The following is a 27,776-nucleotide window of genomic DNA, read 5'->3' as shown; positions in this document are numbered from 1 at the left end:
AATAAATTATCTATTTCACTATATGTCTATTATTCCATGTCCCTTCTTGAGTCTGCCAAATTCTGCATTTCTTTTTTCTTTTTTAATTTTTTCAATTTTTTTTTTTTTATTATTTATTTTTGAGAGACAGAGAGAAACAGAGCATGAGCAGGGGAAGGACAGAGAGAGAGGGAAACACAGAATCCAAAGCAGGCTCAAGGCTCTGAGCTGTCAGCACAGAGCCTGACACGGGGCTTGAACCCGAAACCATGAGATCACATGACCTGAGCCAAAGTCCGACACTCAACCGACTGAGCCACCCAGGTGCCCCCCAAATTCTGCATTTAGATGGCATCTAGTGTCAGCTATATGCCAAAAGTCTTCCTGTGCTGAGACTTCTGGTAGCTCCCTGGAGTGGGGGTAAGCTTTGGTTTTATGAGTGAGTCTTTTATCAACACTTAGGTGTCTCCGCCAGTGAAGCTATAGCCACTTTTTCTTCAGGCAGACCTCAAGGCCAACACATTTGTCACCTGAAGAACATATTTCCTTAGTAAAATTGTTAGTCACCTTCTGAAACAACATGGCCTTGCTATACTAAAATCATATTTCTGGCCTAATTTTCATGACAAAATGTGTTAACCTTAAAAGCAAATCCAGTAAAAATGTCTTTATCCAGGAATAATAGAGAATTGCAATTCAGAACATGCAAAATATGGCAAAACCATAGGTAAGTTCAACAAACAAAGGAGAGGAATATTATTTTATGGAGAAGCAGGAAGAAGTTGGGAAGGAATGTTCTGAATGCAAGTTGATTGGACAAAAGCATGGGGTCTTCATGATGACAATTTCTCATTAGCTGAGTTGCAGGGGTAGTTGATTTCTTGTAGAAGATGCAATGTACCTCTTTCCCCACTGGGGACTGTAATTGGTGATTCTTTCCAATTTAAGATTTTTCTGTTGGGGTCCATAATTGGCAGTTCTTCCTGTAATTTGATGTTGAGTGGTATGGCTCTCATTTCTAACCTCCCTTTCTATCCTTCCTATTCTATTTTAGTAAAGTTTCACTTTATTTTCACCAAGGCATACTCATGAACTGAAATGGCCCTCTCTAATCTACCAGGTGGTCCTGTACTCAAATAGTTTCTCTTCTGATAACAGGGTTAAGAGTCTCAGTTCACTTCACCTATATAACCTTAGAATGTTACTAAATTAATTAACAATGAAAATTACATCTGCCAAGACAATTGGACTACTTATGTAAATCAGTCAGAGGATTATCACCTCAAAGAAATAATGACATAGATCAGGGCATCCGGATGGCTCAGTCAGTTGAGTATCCAACTCTTGATTTTAGCTCAGGTCATGATCTCACAGTTCATGAGTTCGAACCCTGCATTAGCTCTACACTGACAGTGTGGAGCCTGCTTGGGATTCTCTCTCTGCCCCTCTCTCCCTGTCTTTCTCTAAAATAAATAAATAAACTTAAAAAAAATGACTAACATAGGTAAATTATAATCTTTGAGTTATTTTTTCATCATGGTTCAGAGCAAGTAAATTAATTAGATTAACTTGATAAGTAGTGATATCTTATATAATAACCTACATGCAACCATTCCCATTATGGACAACCTACCAACTGAAGCAGATACTCAACTGTAGTAGATAGAATACAGTTTCCCTTGGACAGAGTTGGAGACATTTCACCTCTTTGGTTAAGTTTATTCGTAGGTATTCTGTTGGTTTTGGTGCACTTTAATGGGATTATTTTCTTAATTTCTCTTTCTGCTGCTTCATTATTGGTGTATAGAAATGCAACAGATTTCTGTACATTGATTTTGTATCCTGTGACTTTATTGAATTCATTTATCAGTTCTAGTAGTTCTTTGTCAAGACTTTTGGGTTTTCTAATATAGTATAATGTCACCTGCAAATAGTGAAAGTTTTACTTCTTCCTTACCCATTTGGATGGCTTTTATTTCTTTCTGTTTTCTGATGGCTATGGTGAGGACTTCCAGTACTATTTGAAGAAAAGTGGTTAGAGTGGACATCTTTGTCTTGTTCCTGACTTTAGGGAGAAAGCTTTTCCACTAATTTCTATTCTTTTAAATTTGTTAAGGTGTGTTTTATGGCCCAGAATGAGGTCTATCTTGGTGAATTTTCCATGTAAACTTGAGAAGAATATGTATTCTGCTGTTGCTTTGTGAAGCAGTTGATGGATGTCAACTATATCCAATATGATCAACATGGTGATATTGAGTTCAACTATGTCCTTAGGTCAGCCTGATGGATTTGTCCATTTTTTATATACTTGGAGCAGATTTATCTATTTCTCTTTCCAGTTCTATTAGTTTTTCTTCACATATTTTGATGTTTTCTATTTATTTATTTATTTATTTATTTATTTATTTATTTATTTTTGAGAGAGAGGGAGTAGGAGAGGAGCAGAGAGAGAGGGAGGCAGAGGATCTGAAGTGGGCTCTGGGCTGACAGCAGACAGCCCGATGCAGAGAGCCCCATGAGATCATGACCTGAGCTGAAGTCAGATACTTAACCAAATAGACTGAAACACCCAGGCACCCCCCTCCCCCGCCCTTTAAAAAAATATTTATTTATTTTTGAGAGAGAGAGTGTGTCAGGAAAGAACAGAGAGAGAGGGAGACAGAGAATCTGAAGCAGGCTCTTCATTGTCAGCACAAAGCCCGACTTGGGGCTCAAACCCATAATGTGAGATCATGACCTAAATCAAAGTTGGAAACAACCAACTGAGCCACCCAGATGCCCCTTAATGTTTTCTTGTTAAGAACATACACATTATGGGGGCACCTGGGTGGCTCAGTTGGTTAGGCGTCCAACTTCAGCTCAGGTCATGATCTGGTGGTCCATGAGTTCAAGCCCCACATCAGGCTCTGTGCTGACAGCTCAGAGCCTGGAGGCTGTTTCAGATTCTGTGTCTCCCTCTCTCTCTGACCCTCCCCCATTCATGCTCTGTCTCTCTCTGTCTCAAAAATAACTAAACATTAAAAAAAATATTTTTTTTATTAAAAAAAAAAGAACATACACATTATGGGGGCGCCTGGGTGGCTCAGTTGGTTAAGCGTGTGACTTTGGCTCAGGTCATGATTTCACAGTTTGTGTTTGAGCCCTATGTTGGGTTGATGGGTTCGGTGCTGACAGCTCAGAGCCTGAAGCCTGCTTCAGTTTCTGTGACTCCCTCTCTCTCTCTCCCTCCCCTGCTCACACTCTGTTTCTCTCTCTCAAAAATTAATAAACATTAGGAAAAAATTTTAAAAAAGAACATACAAATTATGAATTATTATATCCTGGATAATTGGCCCCTTTATCATTATGTAATGCCCCTCTTTATCCCTGATAAATTTCTTTGCTCTGAAGTCTGTTCTATCTGAAATTAATATAGCTATTCCTGCTTTCTTTTATTTAGTGTTAGGATGGTTTATCTTTCTCCATACATTTATTTTTCATCTATATGGGTCTTTTTGTATTTAAAATGGGTTGCTTTTTGATGACATATAGTTGAGTCTTATTTTTTGATCCACTTTGACAATTAAAAAAATATTTTTTTTAAGTTTATTTATTTTGAGAGAGAGAGACTGAAAGTGCATGCATGAGCAGGGGGGAGAGGCAGAGAGAGGTAGAGAAAGAGAGAGAGAGAGAATATCCCAAGCAGCCTCCGAGTACTGTCAGTGCAGAGCCCAATGTGGGGCTCGAACCCACAAACTGTGAGATCATGACTTGAGCTGAAACCAAAAGTCAGACTCGTAACCAACTGAGTCACCCAGTTGCCCCAACAATCTTTGTCTTTTAAATAGTGTATTTAGCCAATTGGTATTTAAAGTGATTATTGATATTGTGTACTAATATGTACCATCTTTTTTACTGGATTTTATTTGTTGCCCTTATTCTTTGTTCCTATTTTTCCTTCCACTTTTTCCTCCTTTTATGGTTTTAACTGAATATTTTCTTTTATTTTTTTTTAATTTTTTTAACGTTTACTTTTGAGAGAGAGAGAGAGAGAGAGAGAGAGAGAGCGAGCGAGCAGGAACAAGACAGGAACAGAGAGAGAGAGAGAGAGAGGGAGAGAGAGAGAGAGAGAGAGAGGAATCCAAAGCAGGCTCCAGGCTCTGAGCTGTCAGCACAGAGCCCGATGCGGGGCTTGAACCCACAAACCGTGAGATCATGACCTGAGCTAATGTCAGACACTTAACCAACTGAGCCACCCAGGTGCCCCTAACTGAATAGTTTATATAATTCCATTTCCTCTCCTCTATTTTTTTCTTTAGTGGTTGCCTAGAGTTGGCAATATACATTTACAACTAATCCAAATCCAGTTTTAAATAACCCTATACTTTTTCACAGGCATTGCAAGAGCCTTATAATAACAAAATATTTCCCAATTCCTCTCTCCATCCCTTGCATTATTCATTTCACTTATACATAAGCATGCATATGCATATATACATAAACACACATAACTGAACATATTGTAGCTATTATTTTAAACAATTGTTAGATCAATTAAAAATAAGAAAAACAAAGTTTTATTTTACCTTCACTTATTCTTTCTCTGATGCTTTTCTTTTCTTTATGTAGACCAGAGTATCTGGCCTCTATCATTTTTCTTCTCTCTGAAGAACTTCTTTTAACATTTCTTGCAAGGGAAGAATTTCCCTTTTCTATTATTTATTTATGTATTTATTTTGTCTAAGAAAGTCTTTATTTCCCTTTTACTTTTGAAGGATAATTTCACAGGTACAGAATTCTACCTGTGTTTTTTTCTTTCAGTGCTTTATTTTTTTTCTTTTTCCTTTTTGTTGTTTTTTTTTTAATGTTTATCCATTTGAGCTTCATTTTGAGAGAGATAGAGAGCAAGAGGGGCAGGGACAGAGAGAGAGAGGGAGACAGAATCCCAAACAGGTTCCACGCTGTCAGTGCAGAGCCCAATGTGGGCTCGAACCCATGAACTATGATGACCTGAGCTGAAATCAAGAGTCAGACACTTAACCGACTGAGCCCCCCAGGTGCCCCTCTCTCAGTACTTTAAATATTTCACTCCACTCTCTACTTGCTTGCATGGTTTCTGAAATGAAGTCAGATGCAATTTTTATCTTTGCTCCTCTATAGATAGGTATATTTTCCCCTCTGGCTTCTTTCAAGATTTTTCTTTATCATTGGTTTTCTAATGTTTGAATATGATATGCCTAGGTGTAGCTTTTTTGGGAGGGCATTTATCCTGCTTGGTGTTCTCTGAGATTTCTGGATCTGTGATATGGTGTCTGTCCTTACTTTGGGGAAATTCTCAGTCTTCATTGCTTCAAATATTTCTTCTGTTCCTTTCTTCCTCCTCTTGTATTCTCATTCCACACATTACACTTTTTGTTGTTGTCCCACAGTTCTTGGATATTCTGTTCTGATTTGTTCAGTCTTTTTTCTGTTTGCTTCCCATTTTGGAAGTTTCTATTAACATATCCTCAAGCTCAAAGGGTCTTAGCCATGTCGTCTACTGATAAAAGTCATGTTTCATTGCTGTTATGGTGCTTTTGATCTGTAGCATCTCTTTTTGAATCTTAGAATTTCCATCTTTCTGTTTATGCTGTATATCTCTTTTTTGTACCTATTAGCATATTAATCACAATTTTTTAAATTCCCTTTCTGATAATTCTCAACATCCCTGCCATATTATGAGTCTGGTTATGATGCTTAGTCTGTCTCTTCAAATTGTTTTTTGCCTTTTAGTATGCCTTGTAAATTTTTAATATCCAGACGTGATGTGCTGGGTAAAAGGAACTGCAATAAATAGGACTTTTCTTTAGTGAGGTGGTAAGATGTTAGGGTAAGGGAAGCTTTCTATAGTCCTATCATTAGGTCTCAGTCTTTAGTGAGCTTGTGCCTTTGAACTGTGAACTTCATAAGTGTTTCTAAGTTTTTCCCCCACTTAAGTGGGAAAGGATGGCTAGAGTGGGCTGGAGTTGGGTATTTCCCTAACCCCCGGATCAGTTAGGCTCTGGTAAAATAATTTCTCTTGATGGTGGGCCTTGTTAAAAAGAAAAGAAAGAATGCTCTGGTTATTTGAAAAGGGTTCCTTTCCCCCTTCCCCTGCCAGAGCCATGAGGGGATTTTTCTACAATATTTACTTTGAGAAGTTGGTTGAGCTCCTAGAAATAAAACTCACAAAATTATGCCCCCCACCATGACTGCACTCCCCTAGAGTTTTTAACTCTCAGACTTACCCGCTTTGAGCCCCCAGCAATTCATCAATTATAGTTTAGATTTTCCTATCACAGTATGGGTTCCAGTTGAGGGTTCTGCTCAGGATTTCTGCTCTGGTAAGCTGTAATTCTCAGTATTTGCCTGTCGCTCCAATTTTGGGGGTAGTTTTTTACCCTGTAACCTCACATCTCTGATGGAGCTAAGCTGTTTTGTTTGTTCAGCTTTTCAGTTGGTATTAGGATGGAGTGATGACTTTCAAGATCTTTACATGCTGATCCAGAAACTGGAAGTCCTGTCCATACCTTTTCGGTAGGTACCATAAAATTGTCTAAGCTTCAGTGTCAGACATGCTAATACAAACACTCTATGATTACACTGATTAGAACGTGGGTGTTTCCAAAATTCCTTAGCCACCCATTTATAATTATTTTATTAAGGTACATTACTTACATATTCTCATTTAGAATCATGAAACTAGAAGTGTCTGGCTGGTTCAGTCAGCAGAGCATGTGACTTTTGATCTCAGGGTCGTGAGTTTAAGCCCCACATGTGACATAGAGTTTACTTAAAAAAATTGGGATCACAAAACTGGAAAGCTGGAAGTTACATTAGAGATCATGTAATTCAATATGTCCGTTTTAAATATTGAAAAATCAAGGCCTGAATTTGAATGTAACCAAAATTCTTGACAAGCACTGTTCAACAGAAATTTCTGCAATGATGGGGGGATCCTGGGTGGCTCGGTTGGTTAACTGTCCGACTTCGGGTCAGGTCATGATTTTGGGGTCCATGAGTTCGAGCCCTGCATCAGGCTCTATTGACAGCTCAGAGCCTGGAGACTGCTTCAGATTCTGTCTCCATCTCTCTGTCCCTCCCCTGCTCATGCTCTCTCTCTCAAAAATAAATAAAGATTAAAACATTTTTAAAAGAAATTTCTGCAACGATGGAAACGTTCCACATCTGTGTTGTTCAGTGCAGTAGCCATTAGCCATATATTTCTATTAAACAATTGCAATGGGACTTGTGCAACAGGGAAATTAATTTTTAGTTTTATTTAATTTTAACTTAAAAGACACATGTGGCTAATGACTACTGTACTGGACAGATCCATAGCTAATTTACATTGTAGGAAGCACAGAGGATAGAGAAGTAAGTTAAGTGACTTGTCCTGCAGTGCACCACTTGTAGTCAACAGAACTGAAACTAGAACCCAGAACTCCTTAATCCTAGACTTTTGACTGTGCTGTCTTTTCAGAGTCCAAAGGACAATGAATTTAAAGCAGGGTTTCTCAACCTCAGTACTATTGACATTTTGGACTGGATTTTTTGTCCTGTTCACTATAGACTATTTAGCAGCATCCCTGGCCTCTACCCAGTAAATACTATCTTCCAGCTGTGACAAATAAAACTGTCTCCAGACAAAGCCATATATCCTGGGGGCAAAACTGGGGGCAAAATCATCACCTTTGAGAACCTTAGGTTACTAGGATTTCCTAGTCACACAAGATGTCCTTCAGGACCCCCCTAAGAGGCAGGTTAGATCCAACTTAACAGTCAAATGAGAACTTTAAGAATATGATATAGAAAAAGAGAAGGAACGAGGGCAGGAATAAGAATGGGATGGGGATCGTGACCGCACACGATCAGGACCATGATCAGATCAGAGTCGATCAAGACAAAAGAGCAAGATCATGAAAGGGAACTGGAGCAGGTAAGAGAGAGAGAGAGAGAACAGGAGTGAGAGTGAGAAAAGGAATGGGAAAGAGAGAGAGAGACAAGAAGTGGGACTGAGGAGAGGACAAAGAAGATGCTTATGAACAAAGAAAACTTGAAAGAAAACTCTGAGAGAAAGAAGCTGCTTACCAAGAGTACCTTAAGAATTGGGAAATCTGAGAACAGAAGAAAACCCAGGAGTATGAGAAAGAGGCTGAAAGAGAAGAAAGAAGAAGATAAATGGCAAAAGAAGCTAAATGACTAAAAGAATTCTTAGAAGATTATGATGATGATAGAGACGATCCCAAATATTACAGAGGAAGCGGTCTTCAGAGAAGGTTGCCTGGTAGGCAAAAGGAAATGGAAGCAGATGAATGGGACAGAAAAAGAGAAGGAAGAGCTAGAGGAAATCAGGCAGTGCCTTTCTGGCTGAAGGGCACCTGGATCCAGATGATGGAACAAGAGGCTGAATTGTGCAGACAATCACAGATAAAGCAAGAACCAGTATCAGAGCAAGAGGAAGAAGAAAAACAAGAAAAAGAAGAAAAATGGGAGGAACCAATGGAAGAGGAAGAAGAGTTGGAGCAAAAGCCCTGTCTCAAACCAACTCTGAGGCCCATTAGTTCTGCTCCATCTGTTTCCTCTGCCAGTGGCAATGCAACCCCCAACACTGTTGGGGATGAGTCTCCTTGTGGTACTGTTATTCCTCATGAAAATTCACCAGATCAACAGCAACTTGAGGAACATGGGCCAAAAATAGAGCTAAGTCTTAAACTGGGTGTTTCCAATAGTCCTGGTCAACCTAATTCTGTGAAGAGAAAGAAACTCCCCATAGATAGTGTCTTTAACAAATTTGAGGATGAAGACAGTGATGATGTATCCCTAAAAAGGAAACTAGTTCCCTTGGATTATGGTGAAGATGATAAAAATGCTGCCAAAGGCACTGTAAACACTGAAGAAAAGCTCAAACACATTAAGGTCTCATTGAGAAAATCCCTATGGCCAAACCTGGGCTCTTTGCTTATCCCCTGGACTGGTCTATTGTGGATTCTATATTGATGGAACGATGGATTAGACCATGGATTAATAAGAAAATTATAAAATACATAGGTGAAGAAGAAGCTACAATAGTTTATTTTGTTTGTTCTAAGGTTATGGTTCATAATTCACCTCAGGGCATTTTAGATGATGTTGCCATGGTACTTGATGAAAAAGCAGAAGTTTTTATAGTCAAAATGTGGAGATTGTTGATATATATGAAACAGAAGCCAAGAAAATTGGTCTTGTGAAGTAAAAATCTTTTTACATTTAGAGTTTCGTTTCAGATTTCTTCTTTTCCACCCTTCAGAAAACTTTGACTTTTTCGGTCTTCAGAGACATTTGGAGATCTGTGCTTTTTTTTTCCAATGTAGAAAATGTGAATTTTTTTGTCCTTGAATGTGGTGATGCCCTGGGTACACCCTTGGTTGTAAAAGACACCTGATCCTCCTTGGTTCTCTTTATACTCACCAGGTAAAAATTACTGGTATGTTTTGTAAGCCACAGCTACTGTACACAGTCTATCTGATATAATCTTGTTTTACTTTTTGTAAGTATTAAAATGACCCCCCCCCCCAAAAAAAGTGCAAATTAACTCAACAGGGATGCCTATTGGTGGCTACCACTTGAATGGGGATTAAAAATCAACTATGCATAATAATTTGTTGAGCACCTACTATGTACATGTACCATATGCTTTACATATTTTATCTCTAACTATCAAATTAACATTGCAAGACAGATGGAATTCTCTTCATTTTACAGATAATTGTGGTATAGAAGTTTAACTGGCACAAGGTCACACAGCTAGCTAGCAAGAGGGAAATGCAAAATTCATACACACCAATTAGCTATATCTGAATTTAACACCCATGTATTTTCTACTTGAGTATACCTCTAACAACGTCTTTATTACTCAGGACTGAAGAGGCAGATCTGAAACATAAGATAAAGAACAGAATATAAATAGAATGAAGAGAATTCTTAAAGAGGTAAAGGTACATTCAGTGCGGAGAGTTGCAGGGAGATATTACCAAATGATTACTATGCTTAAGGAAGAAAGTGGTACTTGAGCTAGACCTTGAAGGAATGTCAGAATTTGAGTGTCCAGAAAAAAAAGAATTCTGAAAAGAGACTGCTTAGGTAAAAGATTGACTCCTCAGAAAATTCTCCTCTAAATTTTGAAGAGGCTGTGATTTACGTGAGCAGTCTAGCTAGAGTAGAATAGGAAGGAGATGAGGTTGGGAAGATAAAGGTTGCAATTAGCTCACAGTAGGTCCTGAATGCTGGATCAATGATTTAGATTTCATTCTGTGTAAAATTAGAGTTTTTAAGCAAGGCCATGACAAGAATAAAATTATATTTGTTGTCCTACATCTTGTGATATCTTTCCCAAGGCAACATGTAATCCTACACTCTTTCTAACACACAGAATACAGTAATTAAAATTCAGTTGAAACATGAAAGAAAGCCACTTCACTTTCACGTAAAATAAACTTTCAATGGTGGCTGGAAAGTTAATTGAAAGTTAAGACTTCCAAAGTCTACAGTAGAGAAAAAATCTTTAATCAAGAAGAAAAAAGAAATTACAGGAAAATTTTACTTATAAAGTAGCAATTTCTCTTTCTAAAATTATTATTTCCTTTTACCTAAATGTGAATAAAATAAAAATTTGAGGCTGGGAGAGATTTTCTAAGAAAGCAGCTTTCTTGAAATCCAATTGCTCTAATTCAAATTCAAGTATCTGAGATCTCTTTACTGTTATGTATCAAGGATTATTTCTTTCTTACAGCAATACAATACTATATGAATTAAAAAGAAAATTAAAAAAAAAAACACCTCTATGTAATCTCTACCCCATGTATGCTGTACAACCACACATCTCAATTACTTTTTTTCCCCTACATTATTCACAGTAAAGAATGTATGAGGGGCCCCTGGGTGGCTCAGTTCATTGAGCGTCCAACTTTGGCTCAAGTCATGATCTCATGGTTTATGGGTTCGAGCCCCACGTTAGGCTCTGGGCTGACAGTTCAGAGCCTGCAGCCTGGTTTGGATTCTGTGTCTCCCTCTTTCTCTGCCCCTCCCCTGCTCTCACTCTGTCTCTCTGTCTCAAATGTAAATAAATATTAAAAGGAAATTAAAAAAAAAGAATATGATATTTCTAACATTAATCTAGTAGTTCTTAGGAACTGCATCTGGTACTAGTTTTCTGGGTTTTTTTGATAATTCTTTTGATTTGTATATTCGTTTGATTTATTGGCTCCTTACATTTTTTCTGTTTCAGTAATAAAGTGGATTAATGATTATCAGTGTATTTGGAATTAAGATTATGAAATCTAGAGTGTCAGGGGTAAACAACTACGACTGACTCATAGGGCTTTACTTTTTCATATTACCACAAAATTTTAATAGTAATCAAATAGTAACACTTATTAAAACATCTGAGTTCAGGTAGTTTGTAAAGGTTAATACATATTAAATGCAGTCAAGTCAACAATGATGAAAACACAAAATGTTTCACAGTTTTCTGAAGACATTTCTGAAAAAAGTTACCTATTTCACTTTTCCTATTTTATTGTAATGTATTTAATTAAGGAGAAAGATCTTTGTTTACTGAGCATTCCATTCCTGTATTTATTTCCTGCCAAAAGGATCATTAGCTTTTGTTTATCATATGATTCATCATGGTGACACACATTAGGAGATCAAGAAGATTATGGTTTCCAGTTTCGAATAAGCAGATGGAAAATAGTGCCCTAAAGGAATAAGTTGAATGAAACAAAAGCTTGTTTCAGTACAAATTAAGAGGAAGAATAGAAAACTAAAGAAAAAAATTTCCATTTAGCTTTTAGGTTTCCAGATAAGAAATCAAGCAGCCACTGTAAAGAAAATACCCTCAGTTGAATAATTTTACAAATAGAAGTGGCATACACAAGCCTACTTTCTTGGGGTACCTGGGTGGCTCAGCTGCTTAAGTCTCTGACTGTAGCTCAGGTCATGATCTCAAGGTTCATGAGTATGAGCCCCCATGTCAAGCACATCCTGCTTCAGATCCTCTGTCCCCCTCTCTCTCAGTCCCTCCCAAACTCATGCTCTCTTTCTCTCTTTAAAAAAAAATTAACATCAAATGCCCACTTTCCCAATTATATCTTATTGTTTGCAGTTATCCACTCAGTCTCATTAAAAGCTTTCTGATGTTTTAGTGGGTATTTTATTACAAAAAAGAGAACCACTTAGGGCAGTGTACGATGGGGAGTTATTATTTAATGGTTATGGAGTTAACGTTAGAGATGAAGAAAAAGTTCTGGAGACGGATAATAGTTCTGGAGATGGTTGCACACAGTGTGAATGTACTGAATGGCAAAGAACTGTACACTTAAAAATAGTTAAAATGGTAAACTTTACCTTATGTATAGTTTATCATTAAAGAGAGAGCAGAGAGAGAAAGAAAGAAAGGTGCAGTTATTTTACTTGACTAGGATATGGTAAAAAAAAGGCAAAAAACGCTAAAAGCCAAAATAGGCATTTATGTAATAATTTAGGCATTATAAATTTTATTTCTCATCAGAATGTTGTAATAGCTATTAAAAACAAGAGAGGTTATGGAAGGGAGTATAAATTCCAGATACTTAAGTGACCAATAACTGACCAAATGAGTGAACATATGATTAAAGACAGCAACTTCCTTTCCTTTTTAGATTCCTGATCCACCCTTTACAGATTTTGATTTAAAGTGGTATCTTGATAATTTCCAACATTGCCAACTTCCTAGGCTGTGCTCATACAAATCCTATTATCTTTCGGTCTCTCCCCTCCTATTCTTAACTACCTGTGTAAGTTAAGGGGTGGAGGGAGAGCTTAATGTAATATAGATGTAAAATGCAGTGGATTAAATAAGATGGGAATTTTATATCTTTCTAACAGTCTTAAGGTAGGTAGCGCACCTCGATCCCACAATGAGATTCAAGGGCCCCAGTTCTCCCCTTCTCATTGCTCTTTGAACTCACAGGATATTGTCCTTATCAACCAGCTCACAGGAAGGAAGAAAAAGTGGAAATGAAGGACCATTTCCTTTTGGTTACATAGAAGTGGCACTCACTTCTCAAATTCCATGAGCAAGACTTTAGTCAACACCTACATCTAGCTAGAAAGGATACTGGAAAATTCTATTTCTCACTAGGAGTCCATATACCTAGGTAATACTATGGAAAATGGATTTGGGGAGAACAATGTGTAGTCTGAACACTACCCTATTCCCAACATCATCAGGTGATTGAGCATAGTTTGTTTGGTTCTCTTATAATATCAGTATTTCCAGACACTAAAAACTGTTAGGTTGCATCTATCACAACATTTTTTTTTTAAAGGTTCCCATGGTCTTTTTATTCCACAATTCTTACATAACAAATCATCTTAAGACCTTGTGGTGCCCCTTGAAGGCATTATGCTCAGTGAAATAAGAAAGAGAAAGGCAAACACTGTATGATCTCTCTCTTTTTTTTTTTTTAATAAATAGAATCCAAGTTCATAGATACAGAGAACAGATTGGTGGTTGCCAGAGGCAGGGGTTGGAGGGTGGAAGAAATAGATGAACTGTTGCTATTGTTTTGTTTAAACAAATTTAATAAAAAACAAATATTTGGAAAGATCCTCAGGTATCTTTAAATTTGAATGAGGGGTGCCTGGGTGGCGCAGTCGGTTAAACGTCCGACTTCAGCCAGGTCACGATCTCGCGGTCCGTGAGTTCGAGCCCCGCGTCAGGCTCTGGGCTGATGGCTCAGAGCCTGGAGCCTGTTTCCGATTCTGTGTCTCCCTCTCTCTCTGCCCCTCCCCCGTTCATGCTCTGTCTCTCTCTGTCCCAAAAATAAATAAATGTTGAAAAAAAAAATTTTTTTAAAGATAAATCTTAAAAAAAATAAATAAATTTGAATGAAATTTCTCTTCCTTTCAGTTAACTTTGTGTCATTATTTGTAAATATGCATGATCCAGAGATAACCATGACAACTCAGTTATGTGTATTTTCCCCACTTTTCTAAATTTATTCAATGATGCAAGTATATGTTTTTAACAAAATAAAATTATGCTATGCATTAAACAATACTTAGTAAAACTTAGTGGCATAAAACAAAAATTTTACTGTGTTCACAGACTCTATGGACCAGGGATTTGGGTAGAGCAAAGAAGAGATGATTAGTATCTACTCCACAGTGTCTGGGGCTTCAGCTGGGAGACTCAAAGGCTGGGAGTGACTCAATGGCTGAGGGCTGAAATAATCTGAAGACATCTTCACTTACATGTCTGTGGTTGATGCTGCCTGTTGACTTGGAACTTCATTGGACTGTCAACATAAAATAGATGGCTCGGTCGGATGGCTCAGATGAGCATCTGACTCTTGATTTCGGCTCAGGTTATGATCCCAGGGTTGTGGGATTGAGCCCTGCATCACACTGAGCATGGAGCCTGCTTGAGATTCTCTCTCCCTCTGCCCCTCCCCTGCTTATGCTCTCTAAAAACAAAAACAAAACAAACAAAAAACCCACAAAACCTGTTAAATGTGGTCTCTCTGCACAGGCTCGTTTAAGCTTCCACACAGTGATTTCTGAAACAAGAAACAAAGCACTAGCTATAAGGGACAAAATTGATAACTTTCACTACAATAAGATTTAAAAAGCTTGTTCCTCAAAAGCACTACAGAGAGAGCAAAGACACCTTGGAAAAGGAAAATATATTTGTAAAACATATTTTTAATAAAAGACTCTTACTTGGAATATGTATAGAATCCCAACAAAAAAAGTAATAGAAACTATCTAGGAGTTTTTAATTTTTTAAATGTTTTTATTTATTTTTGAGAGAGAGAGAGAGAGAGAGAGAGAGAGACACAGAGCGTGAATAGGGGAGGGGCAAAAAGAGAGGGAGACAGAGAATCTGAAGCAGGTTCCAGGCTCTGAGCTGTCAGCACAAAGCCTGACTCTGGGCTTGAACTAATGAACCATGAGATCATGACCTGGGCTGAAGTTGGACGCTCAACCAACTGAGCCACCCAGGCACCCCTAGAAGTTTTTAAATGAGCAAAATATTTAGATTGGCCATTCACAGGAAGGGAAATACAAATGGTGAACCAATATTGAAAAGGTACTCAAACTCAGTTGCAATTAAGGAAATGCAAATTAAAACCACAATTAAAACCCACTATATATTTAGGAAGTCTGACAATAAAAAGTATTTTTAAAGATATGAAACAACTGTAATTATCATACACTGTTAGTGAGGGTATACACTAGTACAATCGATTTGGAAATCAGTTTGGCACTATCTAGTAAAGCTACATGTATATCCAATGATCCAACTACTTCGTATGGAGCTGGAGAAACTGTGCATGTGTGTACCAAAAAATATGTATGACATGTATCATTTAAACATCCATCTATATAGAGAACAAGCTGGGTTAACATGTGACGGAGATCAAGGACTGCACTTTTTTTTTTTAATTTTTTTAATGTTTATTCATTTTTGAGAGAGAGAGAGAGGCAGAGTGTGAGCATGGGAGGGGCAGAGAGAGAGGGAGACACAGAACCCAAAGCAGGCTCCAGGCTCTAAGCTATCAGCACAAAGCCCTATGAGGGACTTGAACTTCTGAACTGTGAGACCATGGCCTGAGCCAAAGTAGGGATTACACTTTTGATCAGCACAGGGTGATATATGGAAGGGTTGAATCACTATACTGTACACCTGAAACTAATATACACTGAATGTTAACTAAATGGAATTAAAATAAAACTTTAAAAAACCCATCAGTCTATGCATTTCACCAATTTAATAGACTAAAGGAGAAAAACCATACAATTATCTCAATAGATGCATTATGTGACAAAAGTCAACATCCACTTGTAATATAAATTCTTGACAAACTAGAAAAGATCTGGAATCTAGACAGCTCCAAATGTGTATGAATTACAGAATGAAATGCTTATTTTCCAATTTAAATATCCTCTGAACTATTTGGTATACAAAATCTAAGACAGTAATGGCTTAGAGCCAATGTTCCTTAAAGATTGTCCCTCAAGGTGTCTGGCTGGTTCACTAGGTAAAGCATGTGACTCTTGATTTTGTGGTTGTGAATTCAAGCCCTATGTCGGGTGAAGAACTTACATTAAAAAAAGAAAACTTAAATACCGTCCTCTATTAGATCTTTATAACAACTTTTTAATTAAATATTTTGTTTCAGGAGATTTCAAAGATCAAGGTGGGTTGAAAATAAAAGCGTTAATACTACTCTGAAAAAAATATTTGCTCCCCCATTAATATATTAATCTATATCCTACAGTCCCTTATCTTTTAATTTATAAACACTCTAGGTTGGCAGGAAGCATACTCTTCCTCATGGTGAATTTTGATAGTTCATGAATTATTTAATTTAGAGTGAAATCTGATTATAACACAGACTTTGGAGTAAAAAAGTCCTGGGTTTACATTTTTGATTCTTGGCTTCTTAGCTATGTATAATCTCGGGTAAAGTATTCAATCCCTCTGAGTTTGTTTTTCTTCCATAAAATTGGGATAATAAAACCCAGGCCAGGTGTGAGGATTAAATGATAAATATAAAGCATCTGGCACTCAATAAGTGTTATCTATTACCATATTTTAGAACTAAGTAAATATATGTTAATTGTTGCTGGGTGAATTTCAGAGACCCCAGGCCCTAGGGCCTCCACCCAGCCCAACCCAAAGAGGTTGCCAAAGGTTCTTGTTTTCATCCCAAGAAAGAATTCAAGGACAGACACAGCACACCAAAGGAGTGACACAAGCGGGAAAGTTCATTAAACTGAAAGTACACTCTTGAGATGTAAAAGGAGACTAGCTCAAGAGAAACAGAGAGAACAAAAATCACAAATGAAAGAGGAGAAGTAACAACCAATACCACAGAAATACAAATAATTGTAAGAGAATATTATGAAAAATTATACAAATTGGACAGCCTAGAAGAAATGGATAAATTCCTAGAAACACATAACCTCCCAAAACTGAACCAGGAAGAAATAAAAAATTTGAACACAACGTGATTACTGGCAATGAAATTGAATCTGTAATCAAAAAAACTTCCAAGCAAATTCTACCAAACATTTCAAGAAGAGTTAATATCTATTCTTCTCAAACTATTCCAAAAAATAGAAGAGGAAAGAAAACTTCCAAACTCATTCTATGAGGACAGTTATCACCCTGATGGCAAAACCAGATAAAGACACCACAAAAAAAGAGAACTACAGGACAATATCTCTGATGAACATAGATGCAAAAATCCTCAAAAATTACTAACAAATAAAATCCAACAAAACATAAAAAAAAATCATTCACCATGATTAAGTGGGATTTATTCTTGGGATGCAACAGTGGTTCAATACTCCCAAATAAATCAATGAGATAGATCACATCAATAAGAGAAAAGATAAAAACCATATAATCACTTCAAGAGATGCAGGAAAAGCATTTGACAAAAGTACAGCATCAACTCATTATAAAAAACCTTCAACGAAGTAGGTTTAAAAGAAATATTCTTCAACATAATAAAGCCCCAATATAAAAAACCCACAGCTAACATCACACTCAACAGGGAAATGCTTTTCTCTCAGCTTTTCCCCTAAGGTCAGGAATCAGACAAGGATGTATACTCTCACCACTTTTATTCAACATAGTACTGGAAGTCCTAGCCATAGCCATCAGACAACAGAAAGAAATAAAAGGCATCCAAATCAGTAAGGAAGAAGTAAAACTTTCACTATTTTTAGATGACATGATACTATATAGAGAAAACCCAAAAGACGCCACCAAAAACTACAAAACTGATAAATGATTTCAGTAAAGTCACAGGATACAAAATCAATATACAGAAACCTGTTGCATTTCTATACACCAATAATGAAGCAGCAGAAAGAGAAATTTAAAAAAAACAATCTCACTGGGGCACCTGGGTGGTTCAGTTGGTTAAGCATTTAACTCCAGCTCAGGTATTGATCTCATGGTTCCTGAGTCTGAGCCCCACGTTGGGCTGTCTACTGTTAGCATAGAGCCTGCTTTGGATTCTCTGTCTTCCTCTCACTGCCCCTCTCTTGCATCTACTTGCATGCTTCTCTCACTAAGATGAAAGAAAGAAAGAAAGAAAGAAAGAAAGAAAGAAAGAAAGAAAGAAAGAAAGAAAGAAAGAAAGAAAGGGAAAAATCCCATTTACAATTGCACCAAAACCAATAAAATACTAGGAATAAACTTAACCAAAGAGGTGAAAGATCTTTATTCTTAAAACTATAAAACTTTAATGAAAGACACTAAAGATGACACAAAGAAATGGAAAGATATTTCATGTTCATAAGTTGGAAGAACAAATATTCTTAAAATGTCAATACTACTGAAATCAATCTACATATTTAATGCAATCCCTATCAAAATACCAACACTTTTCACAGAACTAGAACAAACAATCCTACAATTTGTATGGGACACAAAAGACCCTGAATAGTCAAAGCAACCTTTCAAGAGAAAAGCAAAGCTGGAGGCATCACAATCCTGGACTTCAAGTTATGTTACAAAGTAATCAAAACAGTATGCTACTGGCACAGAAACAGACACATAGATCAATGGAACAGAATAGAAAGCCCCCCAACTATATGGTCAATTAATCTTTGACAAAGCAAGAAAGAATATCCAATGGGCAAAGGACAGTCTTCAACAATGGTGTTGGGGAAACTGGACAGCTACACATGCAAAAGAAAGAAACGGGACCACTTTCTTACACCATAGACAAAGCTAAACTCAAAATGGCTTGAAGACCTCAATGTGAGACCTAAAACCATAAAAATCGTAGAAGAGAACAAAGACAGTAATTTCTCTGACACTAATAACTGTAGCCACTTTTTTGTAGCTACATTTCCTGAGGCAAGGGAAACAAAAGCAAAAATAAACTTGGGACTACATCAAAATAAAAAGCTTCTTTCTGCACAGCAAAGGAAACAATCAACAAAACTAAAAGATAACCTACAGAATTGGAAAAGATATTTACGAATGATATATCTGATAAAGGGTTAGTGTCCAAAATAAAGAACTTATACAACTCAACACCTCAAAAAAAACCCAATTAAAAAATGGGTAGAAGACATGAACAGACATTTCGTCAAAGAAGACATCCAGATGGCCAATAGACACATGAAAAAACGCTCAACATCACTCATCATCAGGAAAACGCAAATCAAAACTACAATGCAATATCACCTCATACCTGTCAGAAGGGCTAAAATCAGCAAGACAAGAAACAACAGGCGTTGGTGAAGATGTGGAGAAAAGAAAGCCTTGTGCACTGTTGGTGGGGATGCAAACTGGTGCAGCTACTGTGGAAGACAATATGGAGGTTCCTCAAAAAGTTAAAAATAGAACTATTCTACAATCCAGCAATCACAGTTCTGATATTTACTCAAAGAATACAAAGACAATAATACAAAGGGATACATGCACCCCTATGTTTATAGCAGCATTATTTATAATAGCCAAATTATGGAAACAGTCCAAGTGTCCATTGATTGATGAATGGATAAAGAAGATGTGGTATATATACACAATGGAATGTTATTCATCCATAAAAAAATGAAATTTTGCCATTTGCAACAACATGGATAGAGCTAGAGAGGATATAATGCTAAGGGAAATAAGTCAGTCAGAGAAAGACAAATACCATATGATTTTACTCACATGTGAAATTTAAGAACCAAATGAGCAAATGGAAAGAGAGAGAGACGACAAACCAAGAAACACACTCTTTAGTTATAGAGAATCAGTTGATGGTTACCAGAGGGGAAATGAGTGGGAGGATGGGTGAAATACGTGGCTTATCATGACGAGCACTGAGTAATGTATAGAATTGTTAAATCACTATATTGTACACCTGAAACTATTATAACCCTGTATATTAACTATACTCAAACTAAAATAAAAAAAAGAGCACAAAAGAAAGAGCAAGCACAGGAACTGTGATATTGGGTTTGGGTTTCTATCTCTTATTGACAGCTGTTAACTAGGGCATGGGATATTGATTGCTTGGCCTGAGGATTTCTTAGAAGCAGGGTTTTGAGCCTTCTCTTCCTTATTTGGTCAGGGGTTTTCTGTCATGGCACCTGCCATCTTGGATCTGTCTGGTCTGATCCAGCTTCTTGTGGAGTGCTGCTAGGACAGGCCTCTGACTTTCCAGATAGCTGTACTTCCTCTTTGCTGGCCTCTAGGCCTCCTGCTAGATCCTAACTAACTGCCTACTCTATCAAAATGAACAATGACTTTATGTTCCACCATTACTGATAGTATGCATGCTACATAATTTGGGAAAGGATAGGGCAAGCAAGTTAAAAAGAAAGTGCACATTGCTAGGTAGCAAATAATTATAATATTTTTCCTTTTTTAAAATGTTTATTTCTGAGAGAGAAGCATGTGCATAGTGGGGGAGGGCAGAGATGGGGGAGGGTCAGGGAGAGGTGGGGAGGGGCAGAGAAAGAAGGGGAGAGAGGTTCGAAGCAGGCTCCACGCTGAGAGCTGAGAGCCTGATGAAGGGCTTGAACTCACAAACCATGAGATCACAACCTGAACTAAAGTCAGATGCTTAACTGACTGAACCACCCAGGCATCCCTAAACATTTTTTAAAAAGTACTAGGCCAACAGAAATGTATTTTGTTTAAAAACTAAATTGCAGTATTAAAATGGGCTAATGAAAAGATTGTATTTCACATAAAAAATATATATGAAAACACCTCACTAATAAAAAATGTTAATTTGAAAAAAGTAAAGTATTTCAAATTAGAAAAGTCTTTAAATTATCATATTTAATTCTCATGAGGACATGATCAGATGCACAATCAAAAATTACTTTGAGATAGGGTGCCTGGGGGGCTCAGTCAGTTGAGTATCCCACTCTAGATTTCACCTCAGATCATGATCCCAGGGTCATGGGTGGAGCCCCCTGTTAGGATCTATGCTGAGCATGGAGCCTGCTTGGGATTCTCTCTATCTGTCTCTCTCTCTGTCTCTCTTCCCACCCCCATCCCTCTCCCTCACTCACACTCTCTCTCTCAAATAAAAAAAAAAAATTACTTTGAGATAGACTAAAACAATATAACATTTATGGAAAGAAATTTGATAATATTATCAAGAGTAAAAATGCTTATGCTGTTTAGTTACTTTATGTCTAGGAATCCAAACCAAAAACATAGTAGTCAGAGATGCAAAAAATGACATTTGATGTTAAAAATATTGAAAATATCTAAATGTTCAACAATCTGGGAATGAATAAAATAGATGTAAAAAAATATTATGCAATATTATGCATCAATTAAAGACATTTTGAAAAAACCTTCAAACCAGTCCCTGTTGACAAATGCTCATATCATGAGAAATATTATCAACATATTTGTAGGGCCCACATGGATAGTTCCCACAAGTCCTGGACTCCATACAGCCAAGCCATTTCACAGAACCATTGAATTCTTTTTTTTTCTCTTTCAATTTATTTAAATTCAAGTTAGTTAACATATGGTTTCAGGAGTAGAATCCATTGATTCATCACTTACATAGAACCACTGAGTTCTATCATTCAACCTCACTCTCTCAGGGTACAGATGAAGAAATTGAGGGCCAGAGAAATGAAGTGATTCACCTGAGATAATTCAGCTAAGTGGCAGAGCTAGTTCTCTGCTTTTTCTATTACCTCACAACTATTTTACTTATCTCACAAACTACCTATTTTACCAGCATCCATTGCTCAATTTTGCATTGCAGTTTTTTCCTGTGAAAATACTTTTACCTGAAGGGTATAGACAAAAATGGAAAAATTAATTGGACATAAAATTGTAGGGCAGGTTTAGGAGAAATTAGAAATAATCAATATACAGTTAAAGGTTGTAACTAAGTGAAATTCATCATCATTTTAAACCCTTTCTTCCTCCTTTATATTTTTTACAGTAGAAATGGGTAGAGCTCTAGCTTTTGTGCTTGCTACTACAGTTAAAATCTATGGAACTGTAAACTCTAATGTAATTAAAAATTAAAATGATCTCAGTGTTTCCATGGAAATAAAAAGACTTCATGAATAAATAATTACTATTATGCAACTGATATAGAAGTCTGTTACTCTGAAAACCACAAATTGTTTTATATCTACCACATTGTTTTATTTTGTTCTTTCCTATATCTTTTGGTTAAATTCTTCTTGAAAGTTCAAATACACTCATAGTTTTGATTCACCTAATTCTAATATCAAAACATTACAATGTATTGTCAAATGTTAATCAAATCTAAAAAGAGAGGAAGGATCTTCTTAAGAACAGTTAATATATTTATGTAATTCTAATCATCTTTTAAAGCCAGAATTTATTACTTCCACCTAAAACCATATTTTAGGTAAAAGCAAAATAAGTTTAAGAAGTTTAATGTTTATTAAACCTAAAATTGAATGTATAAAAAAAACAAAAATTGATCTTTTTAGGTAGTTGCTTTTAAAAAGACTAGATAGAAAGCAGAAAGACTTTTCTGAAATATTTTTATAATCAAGTCTAGAGATCTGATATCCCTCACTTGTAGGGGAGCGTTACACATATACTTGGTATATTAAGGGTTTACCACCTTATATTGTAATGTCTTTTGAACACCACTGTTATAATACACTGAATATGTATTTGTTAACTAAAGGACTGAGAATTTGCTTTAATTTGCAACTAATCTAATTTGAGATACTTCTTGCCCTGACATTTCCTCACAGGTTCCAAAGTGGACTCAACTGACCAGTTCTAAGCATTCGTGGTATTCCTTTTAACTTCTTAGTCATATTTCCTGCTCTAGCTAACCTTTATGTTGGAGGGCCTCAGGGCTAGATCCTGGGCATTCTTCTCTTCTTTATCCGCATTTTTTTTTCCTCAGGTGATCTCTCTGTTCTCTAGTTTTTCATTACCATCTATATGTTGATAAATCACAAAAATGTTTATGTCCAATCCTGACATCTAGAGTTGTGTCTGTAAGTGCCAACTTAACAGTTCCATTTGGAAGTCAAAACTAACTAGGTTCAAAAACGAGCTCTTGATTTTCTCTTCCAAGTCTATTCTTTCCCATCAGTCTTCCTCAACTCAGTAAAATTTACTACCATTCATTCACACAGTCGCTCACAGGTAAAACCCTGGCTGGAGTCATTCTTCATTCCTTCCCTTCCTTCACACACATCCCCACATGCCCTCCCCAACAGCCAACCAATCAACAAGTCCTGATGATTCTATCTCCAAAATATAACCTGAATTTTTCCATTTCTCTTTGCCTCCTGTATCACTATCACTCTAGATGCAAATCACCTAAGCTCTCATGTGTGTGCCATTCTAATAACCTCCTTATTGCTCTCCCTGTTTCCATTCATGTCCCTGTATAACATATTCTTCTACAACATATAAACCCAGGTATATCACTTCTCCAGTAGAAATCCTGTAATAGGTTCTGTTTTACTCAGAATGAAATTGACACTATGATTACCACTGACTCCACACCATCTTCTCTATTGCCCCTAAGCTAACGCCACACTGCTCTGCTTTCTGCCCTTAAATACCTTTTTTCCACATCAAGGCCTTTGCATTTACTGTTCCTCCTACCTGTGAAGATCTTCTCTCTGCTTTCTGAATGATGGCTCCTTTTCATCTGTTGAATGCTATCTGCCTAATAATACCACCAAATAACCTGTTGATAAAGCAAAGCTACGTTTTTTGCTTATTATAGTAAGGAGAATACTACTTTGACAGATCTTAGCAGTGTGTCTGAGGAGGAAGGACAAAGATAAGATATTTATGAGGTTTTGGGGGTCTAATTTGAGTTTTTCAATGCACGGGCCCCATTAGTATTGCGTAAAGTCTACAAGGCTGATGGGGAAAACTCAGGTCATGTTACCCATCAGAGTCCTCCTCACAGAAGTGGGACCATCTTAGTACCTTTGCCATGCCCAGTCATTGGCTGAGAGCAGCCTGTGAGAAGCATAGCTTCTGCACAGGCACCATGATAGATCCAGAGCAGCAGCTGGGGCCACTTATTAATCACTCCATCTGCAGCAGGAGCTCTGAGGGCTCATTTTCATTGCTGCCATGGCCTACCTCTTGTGCTGAATAGATTTCTCTCTCCCCACAGGTCAGATTGCCAGTCTCCCATAGTTCTTCTGGCCCATCTTCCTGAAATGAAGGAACCTCTGATGCTCAGAAGGAACCTCTGATGCTGCAGTTGATCTCTGGAGCTAAAACTGGTATTCATGTTCTCCCATTTCCAGGAGTTATTCTAATTTCCCTCACCATCAGGTATTACCTCACCAGGTCTTGGAGCCTTACTGGTGTTATGACTCAAATTTTAATTCCTGAGAGGACTGAGTGACCATTTTGTTCTTGTGCAGACACTGCTGCATGCATCCATTCACAGTTACAATGGGGCACAGGAGGACCAAAAGGTGTCCAAATGGATCATCTAGGCTCCACATGTAGTCCCCCTGCTCTAAGTCCTTCTGCTGATCTGGGCTGATCACTCCTGCCAGTATGCTGATGCCTCTTCTTACCTGTTGGTGCCTGGATACAAGGACTTTAAAGTGCACTGACAGCAGCCTTACCTTATAGTTGAATAAAAACTTTGTGTTCCCCCTGGCAAGAGTATGCTCGCTTTGGGGACCAGGACCTCCAAACCTACAGAGCCCAGAATTAAAAGGATGGGAAACAAAATCTCCCAGTGTGTCATTGGAAATTAAGGTAAATGGGGCTACTCCTGCTTCTGTCCCATGGTTACTGGACCCATGTATTCTTCCTGTTGGAAACACAGCACTATACAGAGGTCTCTGATTTATGCATATATTACCTCTTCAAGGATGGTATCCACCCTTTCAGAATGCTGCCTCTGAGTTAATGCTGAAGCTCTGCTTTTAGAAGGCCATTTCAGCATCCTATCAATGTATCCTCCTAGGTGCAAAAATTTCTTTAAGAAACAAATATCTCTCTGTAATTAAACTGAATATAGTCTTACTTTCTCCATTTAACCTATATGATCAACTTTTATTTCTCCCTAGACAAAACTAGAAGACAGAAAATGAGGAATTACTTAGTTTTTTTTTAATTTTATTTTTTAATTTTATTTTTTAAAATTTACATCCAAATTAGTTAGCATATAGTGCAACAGTGATTTCAGGAGTAGATTCCTTACCCATTTAGCCCATACCCCCTCCCAAAACCCCTCCAGTAACCCTTTGTTTGTTCTCCATATTTATGAGTCTCTTCTGTTGTCCCCCTCCTGTTTTTATATTATTTTTGTTTCCCTTCCTTTATGTTTATCTGTTTTGTCTCTTAAAGTCCTCATATGAGTGAAGTCATATGATTTTTGTCTTTCTCTGACTAATTTCACTTAGCATAGTTTTTTCTTTTTTTTTAATTTTTTTTTTTAACGTTTTATTTATTTTTGAGACAGAGAGAGACAGAGCATGAACAGGGGAGGGTCAGAGAGAGGGAGACACAGAATCTGAAACAGGCTCCAGGCTCGGAGCTGTCAGCACAGAGCCCAACACGGGGCTCGAACTCATGGACCGTGAGATCATGACCTGAGCCGAAGTCGGCCGCTTAACCGACTGAGCCACCCAGCCGCCCTGCATAGTTATTTTTCTAATGAGCATGTTTGTCATATTGTCTTTATGAATTTTAAGGAAACTATGTATATAACAAAATCCAAAAATATTTTCATGTCCTATAAATCTATTCCTTCCTTCCTTCCTCCTTTCAATTTTTAGAAGTAAGCTCTAGGCCCAACATGGGGTTGAACTCAGAATCCCGAGATTAAGAGTCACTTACTCTACCAACTGAACCAGCCAAACACCCCAATCTATATCTATTTTTAAATAGATAAGAATAACAATAAAGGGGCACCTGGGTGGCTCAGTCAGTTAAGCATCTGACTTCAGCTCAGGTCATGACCTCGCAGTCCACGAGTTCGAGCCCTGCATGGAGCTCTGGGCTGACAGCTTAAAGCCTGGAGCTTGCTTCAGATTCTGTCTCCCTCTCTCTTTGCCCCTCCCTACTCGTACTCTGTCTCTCTCTCTCAAAAATAAAATAAAACATTAAAATTTAAAAAGAAGAATAACAGTAAAATATAATGTTTAGTGACCAATGTCACTCATTGTTTTCTTTAGATTTTGTCCAAGTATTCAAAGCCTATGTATCAATTAACTCAGTTTAACCTTTATCTGAGTTTTTTTTTTTTAATGTTTATTTATTTTTGAGAGACACACAGAGACAGAATACGAGTGGGGGAGGGGCAGAGAGAGACGGAGACACAGAATCTGAAACAGGCTCCAGGCTCCAAGCTGTCAGCACGGAGCCCGACGCGGGTTTCAAACCCACCAACCGTGAGATCATGACCTGAGCCGAAGTCAGACACGTAACCGACTAAGCCACTCAGGTGCCCCTGTCTAAGGTTTTTAAGTTAGCTGAGGAACTAGAAATTGAAGTTTTAGTTAAGTATAAAGTTCTTAAGAACTCTGATATTAAAGTTTTTTTAAGTTTGTTTTTTTTTAATTTAAGTAATTTCTACACTTAACATGGGGTTTGAACTCATGACCCGAGATGCAGAGCCACATGCTCTTCTGACTCAGCCAGCCAGGCATCCCAAGAATTTTGATATTATAGAAATAACTTGAGATTATAAACTTTTTAAAAATATCCATCATTACAATTTTATCTAGTTAATCATGAATCTAAATTTTTGTAAACTTAATTTATAGAAATAATGATAATAATAATTTGTCCCATAAAACCAATGTAAGATTAGAAAAAAAATTAAAAAAAAACCAATGTAACAAATATATAAAGTTTAAATTATGAGATATTCAATTTTCCTGTATAACTAGCATACTGTGTTGGCATTAATTTCATATATTAAAGTCAGGAAGATAATTGTTTTTCAATCCTTTAAACCAATATGATTAACTCATTCTATCAGGAATACTTTATGAATATTTTCTGTATAATATATAAACTTTGTATTTATAAATGAAATGATAATAAAAACCCTTTAAATCCTGGTTCAGAGCCTTTCATCTTGGAAGCAACAAGTTTTTTCTTCTTTTCTTAGTTTTAACCAGAAATATCTCTTAAAAGCAATTTTTTAAAAATGTTTATTTGTTTTTGACAGAGAGAGAGAGACAGAGCATGAGTGGACGAGGGGCAGAAAGAGGGAGACGCAGAATCCGAAACAGGCTCCCAGGCTCCAAGCCCACACGGGGCTTGAACTCACAGACTAGGAAATCATGACCTGAGCCGAAGTCAGACACTCAACGGACTAAGCCATCTAGGAGCCCCTCTTAAAAGCAATTTTAAAGAAACAGAAAAGGGGGTGCCTGGGTGGCGCAGTCGGTTAAGCGTCCGACTTCAGCCAGGTCACGATCTCGCGGTCCGTGAGTTCGAGCCCCGCGTCGGGCTCTGGGCTGATGGCTCGGAGCTTGGAGCCTGTTTCCAATTCTGTGTCTCCCTCTCTCTCTGCCCCTCCCCCGTTCATGCTCTGTCTCTCTCTGTCCCAAAAATAAATAAACGTTGAAAAAAAAAATTAAAAAAAAAAAAAAAAAGAAACAGAAAACAGTTTAATAATTTTTCTTTCTATTGTAGAAATTCATTAGATATTTCTAGATTGAGTACATAATGACAGAATAACTTTTTTTGTCAATTAATCTCTAATGTTTCCCTAGGGAGGGAAAAGAAGAAAAGGAATATGAATTAAAAATGAGAGGGAGCCAACTTTAATCAAATA

General features: G+C 37.2%; 1 protein-coding gene and 1 pseudogene across 3 annotated transcripts in view; one reads left to right on the top strand and one right to left on the bottom strand.

Moving 5' to 3' along the window:
• The window catches only part of CARF (calcium responsive transcription factor), a 100,201-nt gene that overhangs the window by 4,005 nt on the left and 68,420 nt on the right, over positions 1-27,776 (bottom strand). Inside the window, exons 19-20 of one of the 3 annotated variants that reach the window (XM_043577524.1) lie at positions 14,505-14,558; positions 14,075-14,297 (exon numbers count right to left, since the gene is read on the bottom strand). The exons of the other annotated variants lie outside the window; for them this stretch is intronic. The gene's annotated coding sequence lies outside the window, so the exon portion shown is untranslated. Of the gene's footprint in view, positions 1-14,074; positions 14,298-14,504; positions 14,559-27,776 lie in introns of those variants that run through there. 3 annotated transcript variants of the gene reach the window in all.
• Positions 7,379-9,400, top strand: LOC122481664 (annotated as a pseudogene).

Source organism: Prionailurus bengalensis, chromosome C1 (genome assembly GCF_016509475.1).
Source record: "Prionailurus bengalensis isolate Pbe53 chromosome C1, Fcat_Pben_1.1_paternal_pri, whole genome shotgun sequence".
Classification (NCBI taxonomy): domain Eukaryota; kingdom Metazoa; phylum Chordata; class Mammalia; order Carnivora; family Felidae; genus Prionailurus; species Prionailurus bengalensis.
Note: the sequence above shows the minus strand (reverse complement) of the source record. Positions and strands in the feature narration are given on the sequence as shown.